Source organism: Zingiber officinale, chromosome 3A (genome assembly GCF_018446385.1).
Source record: "Zingiber officinale cultivar Zhangliang chromosome 3A, Zo_v1.1, whole genome shotgun sequence".
Taxonomy (NCBI): Eukaryota; Viridiplantae; Streptophyta; class Magnoliopsida; order Zingiberales; family Zingiberaceae; genus Zingiber; species Zingiber officinale.
Window position 1 is genome coordinate 94,559,105 of NC_055990.1, and position 13,901 is coordinate 94,573,005.

The 13,901-nt window shown below is 30.5% G+C and overlaps 1 long non-coding RNA gene across 15 annotated transcripts in view; it reads left to right on the forward strand.

The window, feature by feature from the left end:
• Positions 1 to 13,901, forward strand: part of LOC122052073 — a 40,445-nt gene that overhangs the window by 6,297 nt on the left and 20,247 nt on the right. For 8 of the 15 annotated variants that reach the window (XR_006131789.1, XR_006131783.1, XR_006131785.1 and 5 more), the window contains one exon: positions 6,627 to 6,735. The exons of 6 other annotated variants lie outside the window; for them this stretch is intronic. This is a non-coding gene — a long non-coding RNA (uncharacterized LOC122052073). The remainder of the gene's footprint in view (positions 1 to 6,626; positions 6,736 to 13,901) is intronic. One more of the 15 variants, XR_006131792.1, reaches the window with a different exon arrangement.

Genomic DNA, 13,901 nt, shown 5'->3' on the forward strand with positions numbered 1-13,901 from the left:
ACAATACCTTACAAAAATATATATAGATGTTTGATATATATGATCGTAGGATAGAAGTACAAAATTTAAAATATAGTAAAAAGAAACAAGAAGGAAAGAAAAAGTGAAAAAAGGAACAAGAAGAAAAAGATTAAAGATCTCTTTTTTTTTTGTTTTGTTTTTCCTCTCAATTTTTATTTGGATGGGATAGAAGAAAAAAAATTCAAATTGATGGAGAAGAATGACATAGGTAACCAATGCACAGTCATACAAACTCAGCCTAATAAAGTGAGATTCCAATATATTTAAATTGTTTTTAGCTTATATTGGCTACTAAATTTTTCCTTTCCAATGGGTACCCACATATATTAAAAAGATGATCTTAAATTTAATTAACTTCATATATTATGTACTTAAATAGGATGTATGTTGAATTACGTAGTAAAAAAAATAGATAATCTTTGCCATCCCAATAAAAATTGAGAGGAAAGACAAAAATAGAAAAAAAGGGTCTTTTATTCTTTTATTTTTTATTCTATTTTAAATTTGTTTTCTTTAAATTTTCTTCCTTTTTTGTCTTCTTTTACCACTCTTCTCTCCCCCTAGTATTTTTCTTCACCTTTGCTTATGTTTTTTTTTATCATTATTCTTTTTCCCTTCTTTGTATCTTTTGTTTCCTTCTCTCCTCGTCTTCTTCCTCGAGATCCTTGTTTATTATTCTTCTTTATTTTTTTTTGTACATTTTTCTTTCAATTTCCTCCTCCATCTTCTTGTTATGCTTATAAATGTTTCTTATTTTTTTATCGACTTTTCATTTTCTCTTATAACTTTCTCTTTTTCATTGTCCCTTTCTTTGTTCTTTTCCGCTTTTTCTTTCATTTATTTATTTTTTTCTTCTCCAACTTATTCTTGTGTTTTATTGCTATCTATGTTTGCCTTGTATTCATATTTGTCTTTCTTTCATTAATATTTAACATATTTGATCTAATTTTTGTTAGATTTTCATCCTATATTACTTTTTTTTTTCTTTCATCTTCTAGTTTTTTGCTTTTATCTCCTCTAATTAGTCCTCTTTAATTTATTTTTCTTTTTTTTTTCGTATGTTAGATCTTGTTCAGTTTTGTTCCTATTTTTTTTCTTGCTTCCTTTTAGTGCATTCTAAATGTTGATCTTCAATTCTGTCTACTTCCTCTTTGTCCTCTTTAATGACTCGAACCAAAAATTGATGATCCTTTTTTGTTTACTATTTAACTAGCCTTTTTATATTTGATAATGCACTCTCCATGGTCCCTTTTACTTGTTAGAATTTGGTTTTTTTAGTGTATATAGCTTACTTGTATAACCTATTTTGCATTTGAATTGTGATAGTGATGTCCATTTTGATTTATATTTTGTGTATAGACTAATTGTATCATTAGAATTGTTTAAAGTAAATTTACTTTTCACACTATTTTTAAAATTGGATTAATTGAGACTTTTAATAGAAGATGTTCAAGTTGTTCCATTTTGCAAATTTTTTCTAACTTTGCACTTTTTGTTCTTTTCGACTTTTGTATTTTTCTCTTTATATATATATATATTTTTTTTGATCTTTTAAGCTTCTTTTTTGCTACATTGTTTCTATTATTTTTTTTTTCTTTCACTTGTGTTTCTCCTTTTAAGTTTGAACACCCTTTACTCCTATATGTTGACTTTTAACTTATAGTGTGGAAAAAATTTATGATTCTCTTTGATATACAATTTAAGATATTTTTTCATATTCAATAATGCATCTTTTGTTGTTTTTTGTAGCAATTCCTTTTTCTTTGGTGAAAATAGCTTAGTATCCTTTTTTTCATTTGAATTGTTATCATTCATGTCATTGCTAATGTATATTTTGTTCATAAACTTCCATTGTATTATTTGAATGGTTTGATGTCATTACCATTTGTTTGTTTAAAGTAGATGGATTTTTATATCATAATGTTGAAATTCAATTATTTGAATTACTTGAGTCTTTTATTACAAGATCTTCAAGGTATTTCATTCAACAAACTATGCCCTTCTAATCCAAACCTAAACTTGCTCTTCATATCTCTTCCTCATTTGTATTTTCTTTTTCTACCTTTTTTCTTTTTTCTTCTTCATTTGTTTTTTGTGCTCTTGTCCTTTTGTTGCTTCGGCATTGGGTAAATGTAGGATTTTAATCATGGAAGGGTTTAGAAGACAATAACCCCAAATGACATAGTAATATAATTCCTTTGCAAGAAGCATTTCACATTTGAAAGTTGAGGTAATTTCAGCTTGCGTTATGGAAGGCTCAACTCGTCAATGACTCTCATTTAGCAGTGAGATAATAGGAGGTTGAATTCCAGTTGTTGTTGCTTGAAATCAACACATAGAATTGACATTCAACATATTTTAGATGCCAAGTTACAAATTCTTTCAGTTCATAACTTTTTTTTTTCTGACTAACTTCAGATTCCACAATAGCTTAAATGATAACATCTACATTTCCTTGATCCTCTAAACTTAATGTTTATCTCAAGTAATTCAACTTCTTGTAAATCCCACTACAATTTAGCAAGTGTTGTAAAACAGAGACCTATCGGTCCTCAATTGCAATAGGCAGAATATCAAAACATCCAAGTGTGCAGCATGAAGGAAGAATACCATCTGGCTAGGTACCCGAAGACAATGGTGGTTCATTGCAAATTTATGAGAATAATAGACTACTCAATTTTTGCAGTGTAAATCAAAATACAGTTTCAGATATCAACAACTTCCGCTTCAAATCCAGCTGATGTAATTCCATTCTGTTTTGAATTATTTTTATATTCCTTTATATTCAATCTTTTCCTCTTTTTCTTATTTTCTTAGTTGTAATTTTTTTTTTCTCAACTCGTGCCAACTTACTGATTCTTGTTCTGGAATGAACCTGGATAGTTTCGGAAATTCAATCCATTGAAGTTGTCTGATTTGAACCATTGAAAGAAAAGAACAACATATAACAATGAGGTAGTCACAGGTTTAATTGAAAGTTTTTCGATTAGAGAATCACAAAAATAAATTGGCACACAAACAAAATCAGGACAATTCTGAATTCCTTCCTGAATTTAGGAAGTCAAAAATCTTAAGGGAATTTTTAGAAATTTTTGGAAATTTTCTGGGGATTTTTTGAAACTCGTATGACGAGTTTAAGGGAGATCAATAACTGGGCCACGGGAAAGCCTGTTTAAGCTACCCCATTTAAACGAGGAAAAGTTTGATTTTTCTTATTATTTTTTTTCCTTTTCTTTTCTCTCTTTTCCTTTCCCGTGCTCTTCGCCCGATTCCTCTCCTCCCCTCTCCTGAGCTCGCCATCGCCGCTACTCCCGAGCCTCTTCATCTTCGCCAATCGACGCGCAGCTAACCTGACACCACGCGACTCCTCTTCTTCTTCTCCGCGTTCATAACCACCGGCCAAAAGAAAGCCCCTAAGCCCTAGCGTCACCTTCCCCTCCTCTGTCTCATCGCTTCCTCGCCGAGGAGATCCCATCGCACCAGCGCCGATTTGCCTACCTCCTCTTCTCAGCCAATCATCGAAGCTTGAACCATTGCAGAGCTCTTCGAGATTTGCCCTAATTCGGCCGTGCCTTAGTTTGAAGCCAACCGCCACGACCCGACACCGCCGGCTAGCCACCACTTTTCTCCTCCTCCATCCACATCTCGTTCCTTTCGAGCCACCTCACGCAAGGGAGTTGTCGACCAAGGGTAGGGAGTCGTCGACCTGTTGTCGCTGTCTCTGTACGCCGCGACCCCGACCTTAGACCCCTTCGGCTAACCCTCTACCACTAGGGTTAGTGTCGCATCTCTTCCTCTGCTCAGAAGTGAAGTTCTTGGCTAAAACCTTAATACCGACTAAGCAACACAGTTTCGGTCAGGATCGGTACAGGCGTGAGCGATTGGAACACAAATCAAAGATCAATGGAAGGTAAGATCCCTTATCTAAGAGTTGTGGACTTAGGTTTGGAACTAATGCAGATACAAATGTGTTGATGGTGTCATAGGGTGTTCGATTTAGAGGGCAACTCCTTTTACCTCGCTTCGGTCAGGTTTATTGGCAGCAAGTTGTCTCCGGCTGTGGATCACCGGTTGAGGTTTCAGATTTGGGTAAGTTATGCTCAGTATTAGGTTAAGTATGGATGGGATACATTCGGTATTGGATTGATTATGTTGCTAGTAAAAACCCTAATTGGAGGGAAAATGATTGAGGATGCTTAATCTATTTGGTTATGTATTAGAGATTCAGTTATGAGTTGTTGGAGGTCAATTCATTATTTTGTCTTAACGATGCAAATTGATTAAAGGATAGTTAGGGTAGATGATTATATCGATTAGGGTTTTTCCTAACTTGTTTGGGGATTTTATTAGCTATTTAAATTCATTTGAATTTAGCTAAATAAAATATATACATTGATACAGGACTCTGATTCGAGACGGGAGTCTCGGCGTGGGATCTATCTTGATACGATCTCCATTTTTTAGGCGGGTACCATTGATTTATCTTTTTGATATTGTCATTCTGATATGCTTAGTAGGTTATATAACTTACAGTAATAGTTATGTTTATTTCTACTTGGTATGTTACTACATGTTACTTGTTGCATGCTTAGTTTTGCTTACCTGTTTTGCATTCATTACCCTCTGAATTATTTATGCTCATGGAGGTAGTGACATACCATGCCTTATGATATACCGGACTAGACATCTACCATATCTGATGCGTGTACCTAGATCTTCTTATTTGAGTCACTTATTTTTGGTACATGTTTTATGAAGGTAGATATGGATTTACATGCTTAGTGTCATGCACCATCTTGCATGATTGCATGCTGAGCGATTGCAGCTCCATTATTGTTGAGCTCATCGCCAGTCATATGAATCTGCACACAACCACTCATGGGTTAGTGGTATATCAGGCAGGGTATGCGGCAGTTTGCTTTGTCAGTGCTCTGTTGGTCCACTCATGGGTAGTGTGACGCAGCATGGTAGCATGACAAGGGTCCCTCCTCTCGACTGTCAAGAGATGAGAGCATTGAATTCTCCCACTTATGATTTGGGGTAGGAGGATAGGTGTACTCCGAAAGCATCCTGTCCACTCTGTCACTCATCAGGAGTAGTGATGGAGAGTGCACAGTTGTCATAGCCTTACCCATTCGGTCTCACCATCGTGTATGAGATGGCTAACTGGCGTCAGGGGTGACCATGTCATTTGTATCATATGCATGATTGCATTTATTGCTTGTGTTTACTGTACTTTGTTTGCTGCATACTTGGTAGATGCATATGATTGACATGCATACATGTAGGGCTGAGCATTCGGTCAAAACCGAACCGACCGAACCGAATAGATCGAAAACCGAATAAACCGATTTTTTTTTCAACCAACCGAACCGACCGAATCGATAAAAGATCGGTTAATTCGGTTTTTGACCGAATTAACCGAATTTTAAAACTTTATATTATTTTAATTAAAAAAAGAAGAGATTTTATTTTATTTATTATTTTTTAAAATAAAAAAAAATTAATAAATATTTTTATTCGGTTTAATCGGTTTATTCGGTTTAACCGAATTACAAAACTTAAAATCAAAATCGATCGAGGTGGAGAATACCTTAGCCATGAGTTTCGTGACTATCTAGCTGAGTGTGAGATTCTATCCCAACTCACTTCTCCTGGAACACCACAGTAGAATGGTGTATCCGAAAGGAGGAATCGTACCTTATTAGATATGGTACGATCTATGTGTTCGGTTCGGTTAATTCGGTTTTACCGAATTTTTGCTCACTCCTACATACATGAGATATTATATTTTCGGTCTGACGATCTTATTATCCTGATAGGAGGTCTCGGTGAGTACTTCTCCCATTGCCTTCAGTTTTGCATTTTTCATTATTATTCCAGGAGACTGTACGCATAACTGTTTCTATTGGTTATTTCTTACTATGCATGTCAGCTTGGTATCCGCTGAGTATTGGACTCGCCCCGTTGATTATTACTATTTCAGGTTGATACTGTCAGGAGGTTTTAGTCGCTAGTCCCCCACCACTTGTCGCGACGGGTTCACATATTTTGGCCTTTTTGGTTTACTTGTTACATTTTATATACTTGTGATGTATAACTGTACTCATGGATTTTTATCGATTTTGGTCTACTGCCTTTGTTTTTCGTTGTGTTGGATTTTGTTGTGGGTTTAAGTTTTTCGTCGTATTAGTGGAATAGATTTTATTTAATTAAACTGCGTGGTTGTGTCAGCCAGAGGCTGAGTTAATATAAACTGCGTGGTTTGTTAGTTATTTTTATTATTATTGTTTCGACCGTGTTGGCCGAGGTTAGTGTGGCCCTGAGGTCTTGTAGTAATGTTTTAGATTGTCATCGGTACAAGGGAGATGTCGAAATTTTCTTGGTAGGGACTCCCCCAGGGCGTGACAAATTTAATTCTAGAAACTTAGACTGCAGGCTTGAATGATGAAAAAATCTTGCAAAGAGGGGATGCCACTTGGAAATAAGATAGCATAAGCTTTGATTAAGTCATCACTGTTGCAAAACTGTAGTTCCTTTCATTTCTTCTTGACCGAATTCTAGAAATGAACTTACATTCTGATTTTTTTTCTCTGTTGTTACAGTTTCATAATTTATTGGCTGAATTCTGAACTTTGTGTACTTGAAGAAGATTTTTGCTTGCGGTTTAGAAAGCTGATCTTCTCCCAACAAAATGGAAAGACAACAGGATTGGTACAACCATCTTTTTTCCTTTGTTTCCTTCGTATGCTTGTTTTTTTTTCTTTCACTTGTGCTTCTCGTTTTTAAGTTTGATCACCTTTATTGCTCCTATATATTGACTCTTTTACATGTAACTTTATAGTTAAAAAAAATTAATGATTCTCTTTGCTTGACAATTTATGTTTTTTTTCATATTCCTTAATGCATCTTTTATTTTTCTTGTAGCAATTCCTTTTTCTTTGATGAAAAAAGCTTAGTATCCTATTTTTCATTCGATTTGTGATAATTGATGTGCATGGCTAATCTATATTTTAATTATAGACTCTTCATTGTTTTATTTGAATGGTTTGATGTCATTTCCATTTTATAAAAATAGATTGACCTTTTATATCATAATGTTGAAATTCAATTACTTGAATTACTCGAGTATTTTATTACAAGATCTAAAACCTTGCTCTTCTCATCATTTGTGTTTTTCTCTTTTCTACTACCGCTTTTCTTTTTTTTTGTTTCCTCTTCTCCTATTTGTGTATTGTCTTCTTGTGCTTTTGTTGCTTCGACATGCTTCTCTTTATCTTTAACTTCTTTTTCCCTCTTGTTTCCTTTGATTTTGTCTAATCTTTCTCTTCTAATGTGTTTTGTTTCTCTCCTTTTAGATTATTTTCTTTTGCTTGGTCTCTTTTTATTCTAATTTTTTTTCAATTAATATTATTTATTTTCTATGAGTTCACTTACTTTGTGGTCTTTTTTCTTCCTTAATTTTCATTTTCTTTATGTTCTTCTAGTGTTTTTAGTTTTCTTGTACCTCTTCATTTTTTACCATTGTTTTATTCTTCTAATTCACCATTTGATAATTTTATTTATTTATTTTTTATTTCTTATTCATCAATCGTTACCTTTATTTTTTTATTCTAATTTCTATCATTCTTGATTTTAATTGTTTGCTCTCCTCTTCCCCTTCATTAGCTACTCCTTTCACTTGTTTATTTTTCAATCCCTTATTTATCTACTTTCTCATCTTTTTGACCATTCTCTTGTCTTTGTGCTTTTCTTAATTGTCGCTTATGTTTTCTTATCATCATTTTTTATGTTGTTATCTTCTTTGTATAATTCTCTCTCTCTTTTCTTCCTGTCTTCTTCCTCCATGATCCTTGTCTATTTTTTAAAATTCTGTCTACTTCTCTTTCTCCTCCTTGTTTTTTTTTGTTTACTTTATAGGCACTAAATTATTCTCCAATAACTTTTATTCACCTATAATTAAATTTAAGGTCGTAGTATTCTATAATATGTGGATACCTATTGGGAAGATGAAATTTAGTAGTCAATAAAAGACAAGAACTATTTAAATATTTTAAAATATTATTTTAGTAGGTCGAGTTGGTATAAATGTATACTGGTTACTTGTGTCGTTTTCCTCTATCAACGTGTATTTTCTCTCTAGATTGTCTACTTCCTTTTTGTACTCTTTTACAACTCTAACTTTGTCCATGTGCTTTTTTCGCTTTATGTCTTTTTTTATCGCTATTCTTTTTCTCGTCTTATTTGTATACTTTTCTTTCCTCTTTTACAACTCCTTGACTTCTTCTTTTTTTTCATCTTCCTTAATTCATTCTCTTTAATTCTTTTTTCTTCCTTGTATTTCCTTTTTCTTCTTGTTTCTCTTTGCTCTGTTTTAAATATTGTTCTTCAATCCTATATATTATTATTTTTGTCTTCTTTTACCACACTTGTCCTTGTGTTTTCTTTCACCTTTGCTTATGTTTTTTTATCATCATTATTTTTCCCTTCTTCTTTGTATGCTTTTATTTCCTTCCCTTCTCGTCCACGGTTATTCTTCTTTGTTCTTTGTCCATTTCTCTTCAAATTTCTTCCTCTATTTTCTTGTCATGCTTATTTCTTTGTTCTTTTATTATTTTTTATCTACTTTTCATTATCCCCTATACCTTTTGATTATCTCTTCTTTCGTCCTTACTTTAACTTACTCTTTTACAATTTTTTTCATTTATTGTTATTTATCTTCAACTTTTTTTCTATCACTTCTCTATGTTTTCCTTATTTGTATTTATATTTGTCTTTCATATTTATAATGCTTTATCTAATTTTTTGTTAAATCTTCATTTTGTATTACTTTTCTTTTCTTTTTCTTTTCAAACTTTTGCTTCTTTTTCTTCTTCCGCAATTAGTTCTCTTTAATTATTTTGCTCTCTTTTTTGTTTACTATTTTTCCTATTTCTTTTTACTTTTAAAATATGCATTCTAAATGTTGATCTTCAATTTTATCTACTTCCCCTTTGTCCTCTTTTATGATAACTAAAATTTGATGATCTTTTTTGTTTATAATTTAACCATCCTTTTCATTTTTACTTGCATATATTATTTTGTATTAGAATTGTGATGATGTCCATAGTTGATTTATATTTTGTGTGGAGTCTAATTGTGTCATTAGAATTGTTTAATGTGAGCACTATTTGTTTAATGTAAATCAATTTTTCACACTATTTCTTAAATTTGATAAATCAAGGATTTTATTAGAACTTCAAGTTGTTCCATTCGACATACTATATATTTTTGTAACCCTTATCCAACTTTGCACTTCCTTTTCTTCATCTTTTTTGCTTAATTTTTTTTGTTACTTTGTTTCCTTTGTATGCTTTTTTTTTTTTTCCTTTCACTTGTGCTTTTCCTTTTAAATATGATTACCCTTATTGCTACTATATGTTGACTCTCTCACATATAACTTTATAGTGTGAAAAAAAATTAATGATCCTCTTTGGTTTACAATTTAAGTTTTTTAGTTTCATATTCATTAATGTTTGTTGTTCTTGTAGCAATTCCTATTTCTTTGATGAAAATATCTTATTTTCCATTTTATTAACGATCATTGATGTACATGGCTAATCCATATTTTGTTTATAGACGTCCATTGTTTTATTCAAATGGTTTAATGTTATTATAATTTGGTTAAAATAAACTGACCATTATATCATAATGCTGAAATTCAATTACTTGAATTACTTGAGTCTTTTATTACAAGATCTTCAAGGTATTTCATCCAACAAACTATGCTCTTCTTTTTATTTCCTCATTTGCATTTTTCTCATTGTCCACCTCTTTTTTTTTGTTTCATCTTTAACTTCTTTTTTCCTCTTGTTTCTTCAATTTGTCTTGTCTTTCTCTTTTAATGTTTGTTTTTTTCTTTCCTTTTAGCTTATTTTCGTTTGCCTTGTCTCTATTTGTTCTTATTTTTTTCAATTAATATTATCTATTTTGTGGTCCTTTTTCTTCCTTAGTTTTCATTTTCTTCTTGGGTTTTTGGTTTTTTTGTACCTCTCTTCATTTTTTTACCGTTGTCTTTTTCTTCTAGTTTACAATTTGATAAATTTATTTTTATATTTTTTTATTTCTTATTCATCGATCAATACATTTATTTTTTATTCTAATTTTCATCATTCTTGATTTTAATTGTTTTCTCTCCTCTTCCCCTTCTTTTATTATCTACTCCATATGCTTGTTCATTTTTTAATGCCTTATTTATCTACTTTCTCATCTCTATAACTCTTCTCTTCTTCATCCTCCTTGATCCTTATCTATTTTTTAAAATTCTGTCTACTTCTCTTTCTCCTCTCTCTTCTCATGAGATTTTGTTTAAAAATTTTTTTGTCTACTTTATGGGCACTATTTTATTCTCCAATAACTTTATTCACCTATAATTTTTAATTCTCTTCTTGATCATCCTTTATTTTTTCTGTTTTTGTCTTTTCTCTCAATTTTTATTAGAATGACAAAAGGTTATGTATATTTTTTTACAACTTGATTCGACCTACAACCTATGTGTAACATAATACATGAAGTTAATTAAATTTAAGGTCTTCTTATCAATATAATATGTGGGTACCCATTGGGAAGCTAAAATTTAGGAGCCAATATATAAGCCAAGAACGATTTAAATATATTGGAATCTCACTTTAGTAGGTCGAGTTGGTATGAATGTGTACTGGTTACCTATGTCATTCTTCTCTATCAATGTGTATTTTCTTTTCTACACTATCTACTTCCTTTTTGTACTTTTTTACAACTCTTCCTTTGTCCTTGTGCTTTTTTTGTCTCATGTCTTTTTTTTATCATCTTATTTGTTTACTTTTCTTTCTCTTTCCTCCTTGTCTTCTTCTCTTGAAGTTTATTCATTGTTCTTAATTTTTTGTTTATTTTTCTTTCACTTCTCTTCTCTTTCATTTTATGGGTTTCTCTTTATATTTGTCTTCTTTTTTTCCTTTTTCATCTTTCCGAATTAATCCTCTTTAATTCTTTTTCTTTCTTTTTTTCTTCTTCTTTACTAGATCTTGTTCCTTGTATTACCTTTTTTCTTTCCTTCTTGTTACTCTATTTTAAATATTGTTATTCAATCCTATATATATATATATTGTCTTCTTTTACCACTCTTCCCTTGTCCTTTGTGCTTTTCTTCACCTTTGCTTATGTATTTTTATCATCTTAATTTTTTTTTCTCTTCTTCTTTGTATGCTTTTGTTTTCTTCCCTCCTTGTCTTCTTCCTCTATCCTTGTTTACTCTTCTTTGTTTTTTATAATTTTTATTTACTTTTCATTTTCTACTATGACTTTTGATTATCTCTTCTTTCGTCCTTTTCTTTATCTTGTTCATTTTCATTTTTTTTCATTTAATGTTCTTTTTATTCTTAAAATTATTATTTTTTATTGCCACTCTCTATGTTTTCCTTAGTTGTATTCATATTTGTCTTTCTTCTACTAATATTCAAAATGTTTGATCTAATTTTTTTTTATAAATCTTCGTCTTATATTACTTTTATTTTTATTTTTCCTAACTTTTTTGCTTCTTTTTCTTCTTTCCTATTTTGTTCTCTAATTATTTTTTTTCTTCTTTTTCGTTTTCTATTTTTACTATTTCTTGCTTTTTGTATCCTTTTAGTGAATTCTAAATGTTGATCTTCAATTCTATCTACTTCCTCTTTGTCTTTTGACTCAACTAATATTTGATAATCCTTTTTTGTTTACAATTTAACTATGCTTTTCATATTAGATAATGCACTCTCCATGGTACTTTCTTTGTTTGATTTTTTGTTTTTAAAAATATAGATTACTTGCATATTTTATTTTGCATTGGAATTGTGATAATGATGTCCATAGTTGATTTATGTTTTGTGTGTAGTCTAATTATGTCATTAGAATTGTTTATAATGTGAGCACTATTTGTTTAACGTAAATTAACTTTTCACACTATTGCTTAAATTTGATAAATTGAGGATTTTATTAGAATTTCAAGTTGTTCCATTCGACATACTATATTCTTGTAACCCTTATCTAACTTTGCACTTTCTTTACTTGATCTTTTTTGTTTTATTTTTTGCACTTTGTTTCCTTCGTATGATTGTCTTTTTTTTTTCTTTCCATTTCCCTTGTGCTTCTCCTTTTAAGTCTAATCACCTTCTTGCTACTGTATGTTGTCTCTATCACATATAACTTTATAGTGTGAAAAAAAATTAATGATCCTCTTTGGTTTACAATTTAAGTTTTTTAGTTTCATATTCATTAATGCTTGTTGTTCTTGTAGCAGTTCCTTTTTCTTTGATGAAAATATCTTATTTTCCATTTTATTTGTGATCATTGATGTGCATGGCGAATCTAGATTTTGTTTATAGACTTCCATTATTTTATTCAAATGGTTTAATGTTATTATAATTTGGTTAAAATAAACTGACCATTATATCATAATGCTGAAATTCAATTACTTGAATTACTTGAGTCTTTTATTACAAGATCTTCAAGGTATTTCATCCAACAAACTATGCTCTTCTTATTATTTCCTCATTTGCATTTTTCTCTTTTTCCGCCTCTTTTTTTTTTTTTTGTTTCATCTTTAACTTCTTTTTTCCTCTTGTTTCTTCGATTTGTCTTGTCTTTCTCTTTTAATGTTTGTTTTTTTCTCTCCTTTTAGCTTATTCTCGTTTGCTTGGTCTCTATTTGTTCTTATTTTTTTCAATTAATATTATTTATTTTGTGGTCTTTTTTCTTCCTTAATTTTCATTTTCTTTATTTTCTTCTTGGGGTTTTGGTTTTTTTGTTCCTCTCTTCATTTTTTACCGTTGTCTTTTTCTTCTAGTTTATAATTTGATAAATTTATTTTTATATTTTTTAATTTCTTATTCATCGATCAATATCTTTATTTTTTAATCTAATTTTCATCATTCTTGATTTTAATTATTTTCTCTCCTCTTCCCCTTCTTTTATTATCTACTCCATATGCTTGTTCATTTTTTTAATGCATTATTTATCTACTTTCTCATCTCTATGACTCTTCTCTTCTTCCTCCTCCTTGATCCTTATCTATTTTTTAAAATTCTGTCAACTTCTCTTTCTCCTCTCTCTTCTCATGTGGTTTATTTTTTAATTTTTTTTGTTTACTTTATGGGCACTCTTTTATTCTCCAATAACTTATTCACCTATAATTTTTAATTCTCTTCTTGATCATCCTTTTTTTTTTTTTTTCTATTTTTGTCTTTTCTCTCAATTTTTATTAGAATGACAAAAGGTTATGTATATTTTTTTTTCTACATGATTCGACCTACAACCTATGTGTATATATAATACACGAAGTTAATTCAATATAATATGTGGGTACCTATTGGGAAGCTAAAATTTGGTAGCCAATATATAAGCCAAGAATGAATTAAATATATTGGAATCTCACTTTAGTAGGTCGAGTTGGTATGAATGTGTACTGGTTACCTATGTCATTCTTCTCTATCAATGTGTATTTTCTTTTTTACACTATCTACTTCCTTTTTGTACTTTTTTACAACACTTCCTTTGTCCTTGTGCTTTTTTTGTCTCATGTCTTTTTTTTATCATCTTATTTGTATACTTTTCTTTCTCTTTCCTCCTTGTCTTCTTCTCTTGAAGTTTATTCATTGTTCTTAATTTTTTGTTTATTTTTCTTTCGCTTCCCATCTCTTTCATTTTATGGGTTTCTCTTTATATTTGTCTTCTTTTTATCCTTTTTCATCTTTCCGAATTTATCCTCTTTAATTCTTTTTCTTTCTTTTTTTCTTCTTCTTTACTAGATCTTGTTCCTTGTATTACCTTTTTTCTTTCCTTCTTGTTACTCTATTTTAAATATTGTTATTCAATCCTATATATATAAA